The sequence below is a fragment of the Phocoena phocoena genome, chromosome 6 (genome assembly GCF_963924675.1).
Source record: "Phocoena phocoena chromosome 6, mPhoPho1.1, whole genome shotgun sequence".
NCBI classification, from domain to species: Eukaryota; Metazoa; Chordata; class Mammalia; order Artiodactyla; family Phocoenidae; genus Phocoena; species Phocoena phocoena.
The window spans coordinates 67,486,357-67,500,554 of NC_089224.1; the positions used below are offsets into that span (position 1 = coordinate 67,486,357).

At 36.8% G+C, this 14,198-nt stretch overlaps 1 protein-coding gene across 4 annotated transcripts in view; it reads right to left on the reverse strand.

Moving 5' to 3' along the window:
- Nucleotides 1–14,198, reverse strand: part of TRPM3 (transient receptor potential cation channel subfamily M member 3) — a 787,839-nt gene that overhangs the window by 684,787 nt on the left and 88,854 nt on the right. The window lies entirely within an intron of this gene.

The following is a 14,198-nucleotide window of genomic DNA, read 5'->3' on the forward strand; positions in this document are numbered from 1 at the left end:
TTCAGAAAATGGTGCTGGAACAATTGGACATCCACATGCAATAAAATGTATCTAGACACAGACCTTATACCTTACACAAAAATTAATTCAATGTGGATCATAGACCTAAATGTAAAATGCAAAACCATAAGGCACCTAGAAAATAACATAGGAGAGAATGTAGATGACCTTAAGTACAGCGATGATCTTTTAGATACAACATCAAAGGCACGACCCATGAAAGAAATAATTGATAAGCTGGGCTTCATAAAAACTTCTGTTATGTGAAAGACACTGCTAAGAGAATGAGAAGACAAGCTACAAACTGGGAGAAAATATTTGCAAAAGACATATCTGATCAAAGGCCATTATCCAAAATACACAAAAAACTCTTAAAAGTCAACAATAAGAGAACAAACAATCCAATTAAAAATGGGCCAAAGGTCTGGACACCTCATCAAAGAAGATATAGCGATGACAAAAAGCTTATTGAAAAGATGCACCAAGTCATATGTCAATTAAGAACTTCAAGTTAAAACGCACTTAACAGAATGGCCAAAATCCAACACATGGACACCACCAAATGCTGATGAGGATGTGGAGCAACAGGAACCCTCATTCACTGTTGGTGAGAATGCAAGATGATACAGTCACTTAGGAAGACAGTTTGTCGGTTTCTTATAAAACCAAATATAGTCTTACTATATGATCCAGTGATCATGCTCCATGGAATTTACCTAGAAGGTTTGAAAACTTACATCTACACAAAAACCTGCACACATTTATAGCAGCTTTTTTTAAAATTACCAAAACTCAGAAGCAACCAAGATGACTTTCAGTAGGTGAACAAACAAAAAAACTGTGCTCCATCCAGACAATGGAATATTATTCAGCGCCAAGAAGAAACAAGCTATCAAAGATGAAAAGACATGGAACAAACTTAAGTGCACATTACTAAGTGCAAGAATTAATGTGAAAAGGCTACATGCTGTATGATTTCAATTATATAACATTCTGTAAAAGGCAAAGCTATGGAGACAGTAAAAAGGTCAGTGTTTGCCAAGGGTTAAAGAAAGGGAGCAATGAATAGGCAGAGCACAGAGGATTTTTAGGGCAGTGAAACTCTTCTCTGCATACAATAATGGTAGATACATATCATTATATATATGTACAACACCCAGATTGAACCCTAATGTAAACTATGGACTCTGGGTAATAATGTTGTGTCAATTTAGGTTTATCGATTGTAACAAATGTACCACTCTGGTGTGGGATGATGATGGTGGGGAGAGGGAGGTTGTATTTATGTGGGGGAAAGGGGTATAAAGAAACATGGGAACTCTCTGTACTTCCTGTTCAATTTTGTTGTGAGCCTAAAACTGCTCTGACAAAGTCTATTTAAAAGAAATAAAACACTAAGAATTTAAAAAGTAATATATTTATGAATTTACATAATCTAACTCATTGCTTACTGATGTTAATCCCTAAATATAGTACTTTAATAGCTTTAAAAAGGATGAACTGACACCTGATAGCTGGTTTCCAAATTTCTACATGACCTGTGTGGTTCTCTAGACAGAGCTAATATTATATCAAAGGAAATTACAAAAAGTAGAACATAGCAAATGCATTAACATACTATTCATATTTTACTTCAAAATTATATAATTGACTTATGATTGTTTCTACAAACATTTTAATGTCTAAAACATGTGCCTTATATGATTCTTGACATGCCTTTTCTTGATTCATTATAGTTGAAAAATTGTTGCACAACTTTGCTTATTATTTTTTCCTACTGTTAAAATAACATGATAATTAGGTGTACAGTCACCATCTGATTTCTACTAGCTTTAATCTAAACAGAAGGATCACTGAATCAATTAACTTGCAGTAATATTAAGTCTCATCTGGCCAGGAAGATCTTTTGTTTCCTCACTGGTCACTTGAGAATACTCATAAAATCTTCTGCTTTTTTTTTTTCTCATCATGGAAACTTATTTGTTTTTCTGCTTGTAAGTGTTGGAAAAAATACAATGAAGCAGAAAAAAAAAAAACCCAGCAATAAACCAGAATTCCCCAGGCAAACACTGTTAACATTTAAGCAGTTATGTTTAGAATTTTATGCAATTTCATAATTAAGAAAAATCATATCCCCAACTTTCCATCTTGTTTTTAAAATATTACTGTGAAGGTTTTTTGTTGTATCACTATTAACTCTTTATAAACATCAGTGTTAAAGACTGAGGATATCACATTGAGGTACAATCATTTTCTTGTTGCTGGGCATTATGATGTAATCAACACCTTTTCACAGTAAAGCCTGCCTATATTTTAAGTTCCCCCATAGGTGATTTTCTAAATGATACCATACTGGCCTTAAAGATAAAATATATCTGTGATAAATACACCATGAACACAATTATATTATTTTTTATCACATACAAAGATCACATAGATCTGCATCCTTTTCATCAAACATATTTTCCACATATTCCTTCCTTCCTTACTCCACAACACGTAAGAGGTTTTTATCCCCTTTCAGTAGCCTGTGTGATAATTCCTTTTATTCTCTAGTTTCAACTTCAGTCCACATTATTGAAGTTCTTTTAAAATAAGGAAAAATGATTTGGGCCTCACATTCTATCCTGTTAACCCCTGATGAGTATAAGGAAGGGAGCAACAGATAGGGAAGCAGGAGTCCTCCGAGAAATCGCATTTGAGTCAATAAGACAGGAAGATCCGAGCTGAAGTATAACCATGCCCTGTCACCATGCAGAGAGCATGGCTGACTTCAAAGTCCATCTGTTCCTGGAGAAGATTCATAACTTGGAAGTGAGGCCTTCGGTTAAAGGAGTAGATGGCTCACACAACTATAACAAGAATGGCTCCTTGACTCGAAGGCTTTTCTGATCTGGGGCCCAGGGATACTTTGGGGAATCCTGTAAACCTGTCAGTGTCACCGGTTTTGAGGGAGCTGCCTTTCTTTTCGGTACACAGTGCCTTCTATTTAAGGAGAGGAATCAGAAAAATGGGTCTCAAGGTTCAGGAAGGAAGCATAGAGACAATGAGAAGAACAAACCTTTGGAGTCAAGTGTACGTGAGTTCAAGTCAGGCTTTATTGCCTAGGTTATGTTTGACAAAATTCTTGGCCACTGTAAGTTTCATTTCTCTTTCTTGGATAATAACTAAAGTTGTGGCAATGCGTGTAAAGCATGAAGCAGTGTACCTAGTACACAGTTGGTGGTAAGAAGCATTCATTCCCTTCCCTGCCTCCAGTGGCCTCGACTTCACTCAATCTTTCCCATTTCTCCTCCAAGGTTCAAGGAAGAGTGAAATCAAGCAAAGTCTGGACTCTTTCTAGGTGTCTAGCCCACTCCAGGAGGTGGAATAAGAGAATTATACAAGTAAATATGGTGTTAATTTACAACTACATAGAGTTAACTTTAAAAAACAGACCAAATAGTTCTACTGCACAGTTCAGCTATTTGTTATATGTAAAACCAGTTTTTCCTTATAAACATCAGAGAGGATTTTTTAAACGTTCTACATATTTAAAGCTGAGGAATTTCCCATGACAAACAAAATTATCTTCCCACTCTGTCTGGATCTCTGCTTTACTCACCTGTCACTGATTTTATAGCCTGAGCTCTACATTTCAAACTACAATTAATTTTAAGACCATCAAATCTAGCTATATTTACAGCTATCTATTAGATTCAATTGAATACTAATTTTATCCAGCCCATTTATTAAAATCAATTTTAAAAAAGAAAAATACAGTTTGAAAGGATTCTGTAAGGAATTAAAGGTATTTAATCAACTAAAACAAAAAGAAGTGTTTTTAAAAGATTATCCAGCAGTGTTTTTAAAAGATTCCTGAAGTATAATCTGCCTTTCCTTATCAACTGAGTTTTATGAAAACTGGAATATTTTTGTTTTGCTAATTTAAAAGCTAGAACTAATCTTGCACTCCTATTGATGTTCACATATCAGTTTTATCTATTTAAGTAAAAAACATCTTCTAAATGTTTAATCTTCTTTATCTTTAATACATCCTAAGCAAGAAACTCTAGGTTTAAAAATGGTGTTAACCTAGCTTTTCTTTTACACTAATAATTGTCAACTCATTCTCATAAATGTTTGCTACAGAACTTCAAGTACCTAAGTGATGGAGTTGTATCTGCTACCAGATTAAAAAACAGATGACAGAACAGGCCCATTCGTGTAATTAGCTTATTTAAATATTGACTGAACAAAGAGGATTGCTTTTTACGTGCAAAGTGTGGCAACTCCTAACTCAAAGTGCTATCCTGATGCCTGATTTTCTATCTGTTGATAATTTTTTTCGTTTGTTGACTCTTCTGTTGAAGACCACACCAACAGATACTCTCCAAAACATATCCATTAATTCAATCTCTCCCTGCCCTTGGTTTAGTCCCTAACTGTTCTAGAATTTCACCCATATGGGAGGCAGAATAATGGCCTCCCAAAGATGTCTATGCCCTGATCCTTGAAACCTGTGACTATGCTACTTTTAGTTGCAAAGGTGACTCTGCAGATGCAACTAAGGTTGAGGACCTTGAGAAAGGGAGATTATCCTAAATTATGCAGGTGGGCTCAAGCCTAATCACATGACTCCTTAAAAGAACATTTCTGGCTGAGATAAGAGTCAGAGGTTACAGAGAAATTCTATCTTGCTATTTTTGAAGATGGAGGGAGGAGGACATGAGCCAAGGAATACAGGGCAGCTCTCTAGAAGCTGAAAAGGGCAAGGAAATGGATACTCCCCTAGAGCCTCTAGAAGGAAACACAGCATTGCTAACACCTTGGTTTTAGCCCAGCAAGACCTGCATCAGACTTCTGACCTACAGAACCCTAAGGTAATAAGTTTTTATTGTTTTAAGCCACTAAGATAGTGGGAGTTTGTTATGGCAGCAACAGAAAACTGATACAAACTCAAAAGCTTTTGCACAGCAAAGGAAACCATAAACAAAATGAAAAGACAACCCACAGAATGCGAGAAAATATTTGCAAACGATGCAACCACTAAGGTTGCGACCCACTGATATGTTAAATGAATGTTGGCCTGTGAATTTGTCCAGATATTTCACATCTGGAGAAATCATTCAAATGATTCAGACAATCAGATGATCATGTCATAGTTGTTGGGATGAAATATTGTTATTCAAAATATTTCTTGTAAGATGGCAGTAAATTTGTTAAGCATTTTCATATATAACTAGCTAGTCAACCTGATACATTAGCCTACAAATGACATCTCAGCCAGTCATATTACCTCTGGTTACAGCAGAGTTAGGCTATGCCAGCATGTTCTGTGTGAGTGAGGTGGTTACAATGAAAATGTCAAGTCCTCCCTCATGAACAACACTTTAGGAACAAGCCATAAAAAAAGCAGTTAGTTTTTTCCAATTTATATTTTATGAGGTCAATGGAGACGATTAAAAAATAAACTACACTAGATAGACATTTAGCCCAGGATTTCATGTAAAAGCACCATATCAACCAGTTAATTATTTTTTGTTTATTTTTTGGCTGATCTCTGAGTTCTGACATATTTTCTAAATGATGAGTTGCACAGTTAAGCAATTCTTCCTAGATTCCATCATTTCCAAAGTAAACAAAAAACAAACAAAAAAAGCCAAAAAACAACAAAAAAAATTTTCTTAAGGCAAACCACAAATTAAGTACATTGACTTGATAAAAAGAAGTATTTAGTTCAAGTTAATAGTTCATCTAAAAAAGTTTGTTTGCTGACAGAAAGATCTGCCACTCCATTCACATTTTTTGCAATATTTCTAACTCTTTTTTGCCTTTTATAATAAAAAAAAGGTGATACATTCTAAATGTCAAGATTGGATGGATATTAAATATATTTCAACATTTGGGAACACAGTTATTTTTTCTCCTCTGCAGTTCAAGCTAATTTGTCCTGTTTTCACACTGCAGTAATTTAAACACACTGTGGTCTCTATTCATTCTTCAGAGATACCATTTCATCAGCCTTCATGTCTTATAGCACGATTGGGACCTAAGTCCTTGAAATGAGTTGGAGTGGATGTAAAGGGGAATAGCTGTAGATTCAGGAATACTAGCTGCCAAATACTTCAACTTACCCAATATCCATTAACACCTGAACAGAAGTCTTTACACTTATCAATATTTGATTTTGATTCTCACATTATACTTTGAAGGAAGTAGTGTTATCCACATTTTTTCAGATGACAAAATTTATCTGAATCTTATCCAAGTTTACTAAACTAGTAAGGGTTTTACTAGATATGGTTTGCTGTCTGTACCCTTCCCAACAAAAACTACTAAACTGACCAGGCATGGATATTTGACCCCAAACAACCCATGCGATTGTCTTGAGAATCTGAACCAAGATACAAAGAGACTGTTGTCAGTTGGATGAGGCATCAAAAATCAAAGGCCACACTGTAGTCTGAAGGATGAAAAAATGACTTTGTTAAGCCATATCAGATATGAGCAAGCCAAAGAAAATGGTTAAGAAAATAAAATGAAGTTGACAGACTGAGATCAGAGAGAAAACATGAAAGGAACCATTCAACTTGGAAGAGATAAAGAATCTTGTACCTGGCTTTCCAATTCTGATTCCCATGAGGTCTGGCTGTACTTTACTTCCTGATCTTGGATGACAATGAAATTGACTACTAGAGACAATGAATGCCTTTGCTTAAGCTAGCTAGAGTGGGCTCTGTCACAATCCAAACTGCCTTGACTAAAAAACAGAGACCTAACTGGAACCATCATGCTCTGGATTTTATTCCCACAGCTCTTTGTCATGCACAAAATTGTGAATTTGCTCTTCCTTATGGAATCTATTTCTTTGATAGCCTTAAATAGTGTCAGAATGTGCTCACTGGTATAACTTTCTATTCAATTTCTATATAGAGATATATAGATTTATTGTTGTTTTATTTATTAATATAATAGAATTATTATATATATAAATAATTAGGAAAATAATAATCGGGAAATAATTAGGGAAAATACGTAAATGAAAAGAGTCTTGGAAAACACAGGTCTCTTGAATATGTGACCCAAACTCATGGAATTTTCTGCAACCCAAACCATAAATGCAGACCTTCCCTAGCACAAAATTTTAAAACAGGCTTCCACATGACTGTGAAACAGGACTAATATCAACAGAAGCCAATTTCTACATTTAGAGCTGTGAAATAAAAATTCATAGTTTATGGCAAGACAAGAAAAATTCAAACAAAAAATTTTCTCTGCCCTTTGGGCTCCTCTCTCCCTTTCACTGTGCGTCGCATATCTGTGTTATGCATCGACCAAACTTACCGATCAGCAGAAATACCTGCTCAACCATAAAGAGCAACATTCTCCTAGCACCAACAAGACAACTCCTTTAAAGATAATGTTCCTTCTTGATCTTGTAAGTGGTCACATGACCTACCACTTTGTACTTGCGGATCTGGATTGTGTGAACTGTCAATAATACGTCATTTAACGTACAGTCCTCCGTCTCGAAAAACTTATATAACTGTGCTTTGACTTCTAACGGGTAGAATAGTTCTTGGAGCTTTCTGAGAGGCTCTTCCCGGGTTATAATCCTCAATTTGGCTCAAATAAAATTTTCTATTTTTTTCTTAGATCGACGGATTAATTTTTCATCGACAGAGCTGATATGGTAAGAAAAGGTGTTGACGTGTCTTCGAGCACCAGTTTATTATCACATGTCATCTTTGAAGGCTACTGGCATATGTGTGACCTTTTTTTCCCACATATATGCTTGTTAAGTCCTCACAAAAATCTTGGGAGGAAAGTGTCCCCCCATTTCATAGGTGAGGAAATTAAGGCTCAGAGAGAGCAAATGTCAAGTCTAGAATCACAGAAATTTTAAGTTATAAAACTAAGAATTGAAGAAACCATCACATAACTTCAAATACATCTTTGCCCGTATGTGAGAGAGGACAAGACACATTTTTGAAGAACTGCCTTTCACATAACAGGTAATTAAGTTTGTTAATGAATGAAAGAATTGCTTAGGCAGAAAGATCATGGCAATAACCAAGTCAACAAAGCTGCAACTTCTCCCTTCTTTGTTCTCAAAGATGCCAGCCATATTCTCATATTCTCTCTCTCTCTCTCTCTCTCACACACACACACACGCATGCACACACACATGCACACAGTGATCCAGATGCTGCCACATACTTCATTAAATGGGCATGGTAACTTGATTTTCCTTGGGGATTTTATTTCTCTCACTCTGCTTATATTTTTAATTGCTAACCATAACCAAATTCACTTAGGGATTTTAAACATTTGTGGCCAGCTTGGGCAGAATCTAAGACTATCATTTCAGAAGATATTTCTACTATAGCAGAAGTCCATTCTAAAGATCGGATTCCAGCCATATGATAAATATTGCATGGTACTTGACTTATATATTTCCTTCAATTCAATAGTACTTGCCCATGTGAGAAAATATCTCTACTTCTCAGGTTTTAAAGTGTTAAAATATAGTCATTGTATTTTATTACCATAATATTGTTGTTCAAGTATTTGGTAACTGTAGGCAAGAGCACATGTAGTAATTGAACCAACAAATTGAGGCTATCAAACAAAATATTCTGCATTCCTAAGAATGACATTTATTAATAACAGGTCAGAAGGAATCAGGGAACATCCAACTAGAGAAGAACCAAGAAACCATTTTATACAACGTTTCCATTTTAGATGAGGAAACTAAAGCTTTCCCAGGTGACCGGCAGGTTGGTAATGCTTACCGGGTGCTCTTTACATTGCCATTATTTCTTTAGCTGACTATGAGATTGAGACTATGCATTTCACTCATTTTGTATCCAAAGCACCCAACAACTTACTTGGCTCAGCATGAGTGTGCTATTAAGTATTGTTTGAATGAGTCAAGAATCTGTAAAATGCAACTCAAACTCCTCAAGCATGAGTTATAGCAAAGGCAAATAAGGAGATGATTGTTATTTTAATGCAATTTTTACCATGGTTGATGCTGTCATGGTGTGTTCCTGATTGGCTGGCAAAGCAGCCCAAGAACACTCTTTTGTGACAGGGAAGATCAACAGGAGAAATAGACAACTGGAGCTTTCCCAAACCCAGAAATATCTTCACATCCTTAGTAACTCTGTGCCCTGGTAATGGATGAGGGTCCCCTCTCATGACCTCCTCTGACCCAGCAGACAAGAAACAGGGCTAGTGTCCCTGGTGTGGCTCCCAAGTCCTGGTCCTCCTGAGGGCACACAGTAGGAAAACAAGCTATCTACAACTCTCTCACTCCAGGTGCCCAACACACTGATGATGAATTCACCTGGCATGATGACATCAGGACTGCCTCTCTAGATAAGGCTGCATGGCCAGACCAATTGTGTGTGCTATTGGCAGAGCATCTACTACTATGGAAAACTCTCCTCAGTTACAGATCCAAGATTTTACACTTAGACTAGGACCTGCTGTTTGCAGTTATGTTACTACTTCATCTTCCTTGGACCACAGCATTTGCTTTCTTGTGGTACTGAGGCTGGAGGTCTCAGCTTTTATTAAGGGGATGCCGAATATTTGATATCAAAGTTGGGATTTTGTTTAAATGTTACAAGGGTCAAAAGATCATTGAAAAAAAGGTGAGTGTGGAGAGCAATGGACAACCATCCAATGGTAGTACTTCTGGGGATGTCTAAGCACCTAGCATGCTAGAACAAGCTAACTGATCAGCCACACCATACACTCTGCCTCCCCAGCTAATGTTGCCTCCAGCAGAGATGTATTGGCTTTCCAGGGATACAGAAGGATTTTTATCCGCAATAAGAGTCACACATTTACAGCTTCTGAGACAAAATTCACCAGGTAAATATGAAATATGATATTAACACTATAACCAAATGGAAGAGTGCAGAACAAGTCACCCACTGGTTTCCAAACCAAAAGCTATAAATCAGTGTTTCAAAAGGTTTAAATAATGTAGCCTGGTTTTTAATTCTGTGTATCTTAAAGAAAACACATACTAGTTCCTAGGTTCCCTCAACTCTTCTTTTATCTCTCCAACAACCTCTAAATTCCCATCAGAAGTTAGCTTTGCTTTGGAAACAATCTGCACCTACTAACATCTTCCTAAGAGGTTCTACCAATGTTTTTAAAATGCTGTAATGTATTAATCATTATCTCTTCCCTGCTTCCAAAAAAGGATGTAAGGGGAATCAGTTCATGAGTGTCAGCTACGTGTGGTATTTAACATTAAGTAGCACAATGGGAATGCAGCCCTTCAAGGAGCAGTCCTCCTGTCTGAAGCTGTGATGGCTGCTCTACAGCACTGCTGAGGTGGATTTATTTGGGAGTGATGATGAGTCTCTGAATATCAAAAAGAGTGGGAATGACTACAGATGCATTAGCCAAGGAAAAGATATGCTTTGCTGAGTAAAAACTACCTAAGTGACCAGAATGAAGAGGCCAAAGGGTCCTCAATCCCCTATCTATATTCTGGCTTCTCTTTCATCTTCGTTACCTCTCTGGAAGCCCAACTTGTCAGGTTTGTGAGTAGGGTGTCTAACTAGGACACCTCATATTTCACCCTGATCTTCTCCTCACCTCTATCAGGCCATGGGGTATCAAATGATCAAGAGCTCAACATGTGACTGAGATGGAGCATCTCTGAAATTCTGAGCCAAGGGGAAAAATCTTTTTAACTAATTTACTAATATTCAAGAACTGATTGACCACAAGAGTCTGAAGATTGCCAGTAACTACTACTGGCTGGGTGACTGCAATTAGGTTTCATGCAAGCAGGTTTTGAATTCCTCTACAATTGCTAATGGGGAAGAATATGATCAAATAATTAAGAGGTTCAAGTTTAATTCCAGGAGAATTTGAAAGATTACTTAAAAAAAATGAAAAATAGGTATGAATCAAATATCCATGTCCAAGCAATTAATGTTAAATTCCCACCCAGTACTCCTTTGACAAACATGAATCATTGTTACAGACTGAAAATTGCTGTTAGTAAAAATATTCAGGCAGTCCACAAAAATATCCATTTTTTACTCTGTCTCCCAATTCTGAAGAAAACCTTGGTGGATAGGAGTCCAGGATACTGATTTCTATTGCTAGATCTATTCCTAGCCCTGTAACCTAGGACAAGTCATTTAAGATCTTTTGGTATATTTCCTCATCTTTCCAATGTGCATAGCAATACCTGTTACAACATTAGCTTATCATGAAAAATTCATATCTATGATAATGTATATAAAGCTGCTTTCAAAATGCAAAAGATTATTCAGCTGATTTGTTATTTTTATTATGTCTCATGCATTGCATTATAGCACAGATCTCATTTATATTTTAACGCTACCTTGAATGCTGTCAGACTAAGAAATGCATCCCTATCGCCATGCCCCAGAGGCCAAGACCTTCCATACTCACATATGGACAACTCTAAATGCCAGCAAAGTGTAACTATCAATAGTTTGAACACAGCAGGTTTTAAAACTCAGCTCTGGTGCATATGGGCAAGGCATTAACCTCTCTGATCCTCAGTTTCCTCATATGTAAAAGAGAGGTGACAACAGAGCTGTTATGAGGATAAAACAGGTTAAGGCAAGAAAAGTACCTGACACTACTGAATAAAAGTTAACCACTATTTGTTATCTTGGGTTTTGCAGCATCCATGAAGAGTATCAACAGCAAGAACCCCCAGAACTGTAATAAAGTTATTCTTAATTTCTACTGCTTTGATTTTTCACCCTTATTTCATGTATGTTTATCTCATCTCTTAAGTTAGCATCTGGAGAAACATGACTGGGTCTTATTTTCTATATTTTGTACAGCATCTAATATGAGTTAAAGCATACAATAGTCAGAATAAAAAAGTTTTAATTATCTGATGATTCTTCAATATGTCAATTGGTCAAGAAGAGTTGGGTACATAGTCTCCCAAAGCCATATAGCTGAGCTGAGCCTTGGGGATACAGCAAAGGGCTCAAAGTGGCCAAGGAGATTCAACTCCAGAAGCTTTATTTTATATGCTTTATAACTTGGAGATCTGAATGGAATTGAAATTGGGTAAAAGGGGAAGAATTAAAGAGGAGTTGAAAACCATTGCCATGGGTAATCAAAATGATATGCCACCTTAAAGACAAATCAATGCACACCTTAGATATCTTGCATCAAACCACTTATCTCTAAATACTAGAGTGATCTTCATCTATACTCTTCCTGCATTCTGAGGAAAAGAGATATATGCACGGGGCTTCCCTGGTGGCGCAGTGATTGAGAGTCCGCCTGCCGATGCAGGGGGCGCGGGTTCGTGCCCCGGTCCGGGAGGATCCCGCATGCCGCGGAGTGGCTGGGCCCGTGGGCTGTGGCCGCTGGCCCTGCGCGTCCGGAGCCTGTGCTCTGCGGCGGGAGAGGCTACGGCGGTGAGATGCCCGCGTACCGCAAGAAAAAAAAAAAAAAGAGATATATGCACGACCCCAGAATTTGGGGGATACTGTCTCCCTACATAAAAAGGTAAAAATGTGTTTCATAGTCCTGAATTTTTTAAACGAGCATTCCTGAGCACCTACTATGTGCTGATAATCCAACATCTCAAACACAAGTATTCATAAACCTTTATACACATATAGAAAACTTTTTGGAAGCATCATATTCCGAGTTTCAATTTGAAGAAGTTGTTGGAGGTAAGCTGGCACACCAGGAAAAAATAGTGAGAAAAAAAGACCCATATTTAGAAAGACAATAGAAGAAAGCTAACCCCTCACAAATCATAGCCTGGTAGCAGCTGTAGCACAGTTCCCAACATAGCACCCAAAAATACATTCTTTATGCACAGTCCTAGTGCATTCTTCATGCAGGCAACTCACATCCGTCAGACCACAAACAGGAACATCTCACTAATGTTGGCTAATCAGAGCAATAATTGCAGTCTGGATTTCTGAAAAACTAAATTGCAGAATTTTTTTATGTTATGTAGTTTAATTACTTAAGGACACACAGTAACTCAATTAGTCTAACAAAAGGTTTTTAGTTCGGTGTGGGACCTGCTTTAATGAGAGAAAAGTGTTTTTTATAGTCATTGTATTAATTCATACATAAATGGCATTCCCAAAATTCAGAATCTTATACTAATTAGTTGCACTAATAGAAGGATAATGAGCATTATTTACTGAATACCAGTCACTTACCAAGTAATATATTACTAATGATCACAACATCCCTGAAATCTTAGAATTTATTATTGCCAATATTTTTGTAACACTGGGAAATTCTCAATATGGTGTAATAAAAAGAGCCCAGAATACATTTCTGATTTCTCCATCTCATAGAAGCAGGAACAAAGGTGACGGGTATCTCGAAAGCTAACACTGAGACATGTGCTAAAGGCTGCAGTGGATACAAGGATGTGGAGGGGAAGTGTGAGAAGAAAGAAAACCATCCCAACTGTCCATCCAAATAGGCGAATTTATAAAACTTCTTATAAAAACAAATATATTCAGATTGGAAAAGGGAAATCTGAGAATAGGATTCCGCCTGTATTAGAAGTATTGATTGACGAGATAATAACACACCTATTTGAACACCAGAGTACCAGCAAGTCTTCAACTTTTAATAGGTGGGCTTCTAAAATTTCAACTCTAAGCTAGCATTTAGAACATACTTTACTGTAGCAAAGGACTATAAATGGCAGTTGGATTCCCATATCCACGTACAAATGCCTGTCACTAATTATCTGCCATTTCAGATAGAACTCGAGAGTTTCAACCAGGAGGCTGCTAATACCCCCAGTTCTAGTGGTGGCCTCCTCCTGAGGGGCTTTTTATGAGTGTCAGGAGGAGGTTAGCATGAAAGACGGGATGAGGCAAATTCTTTTGGGTACCAGGTTCCTTAACCACATGGCACATCTATAGATAATACAATAAAGCCATTTCCATATTGGAGTGGTAAATGGAGTGAAATAAAAACAAATACTATGCAACAGAAATGTATCAAAAAAAGTTATACTGTGAACTCTTAAAATATCTATGTTTAAAAGCACAATAACCTTTTCATTAATGTTCAGATAAACTAGCCACATATTTATTTTGATGCATAAGTAATAAATATCCTTGAAGAATACAGACTTGTAATAAATATGATTAACTAACATTTGATTTGCTAACATTGTTGCTACATATAACTGCCACAAT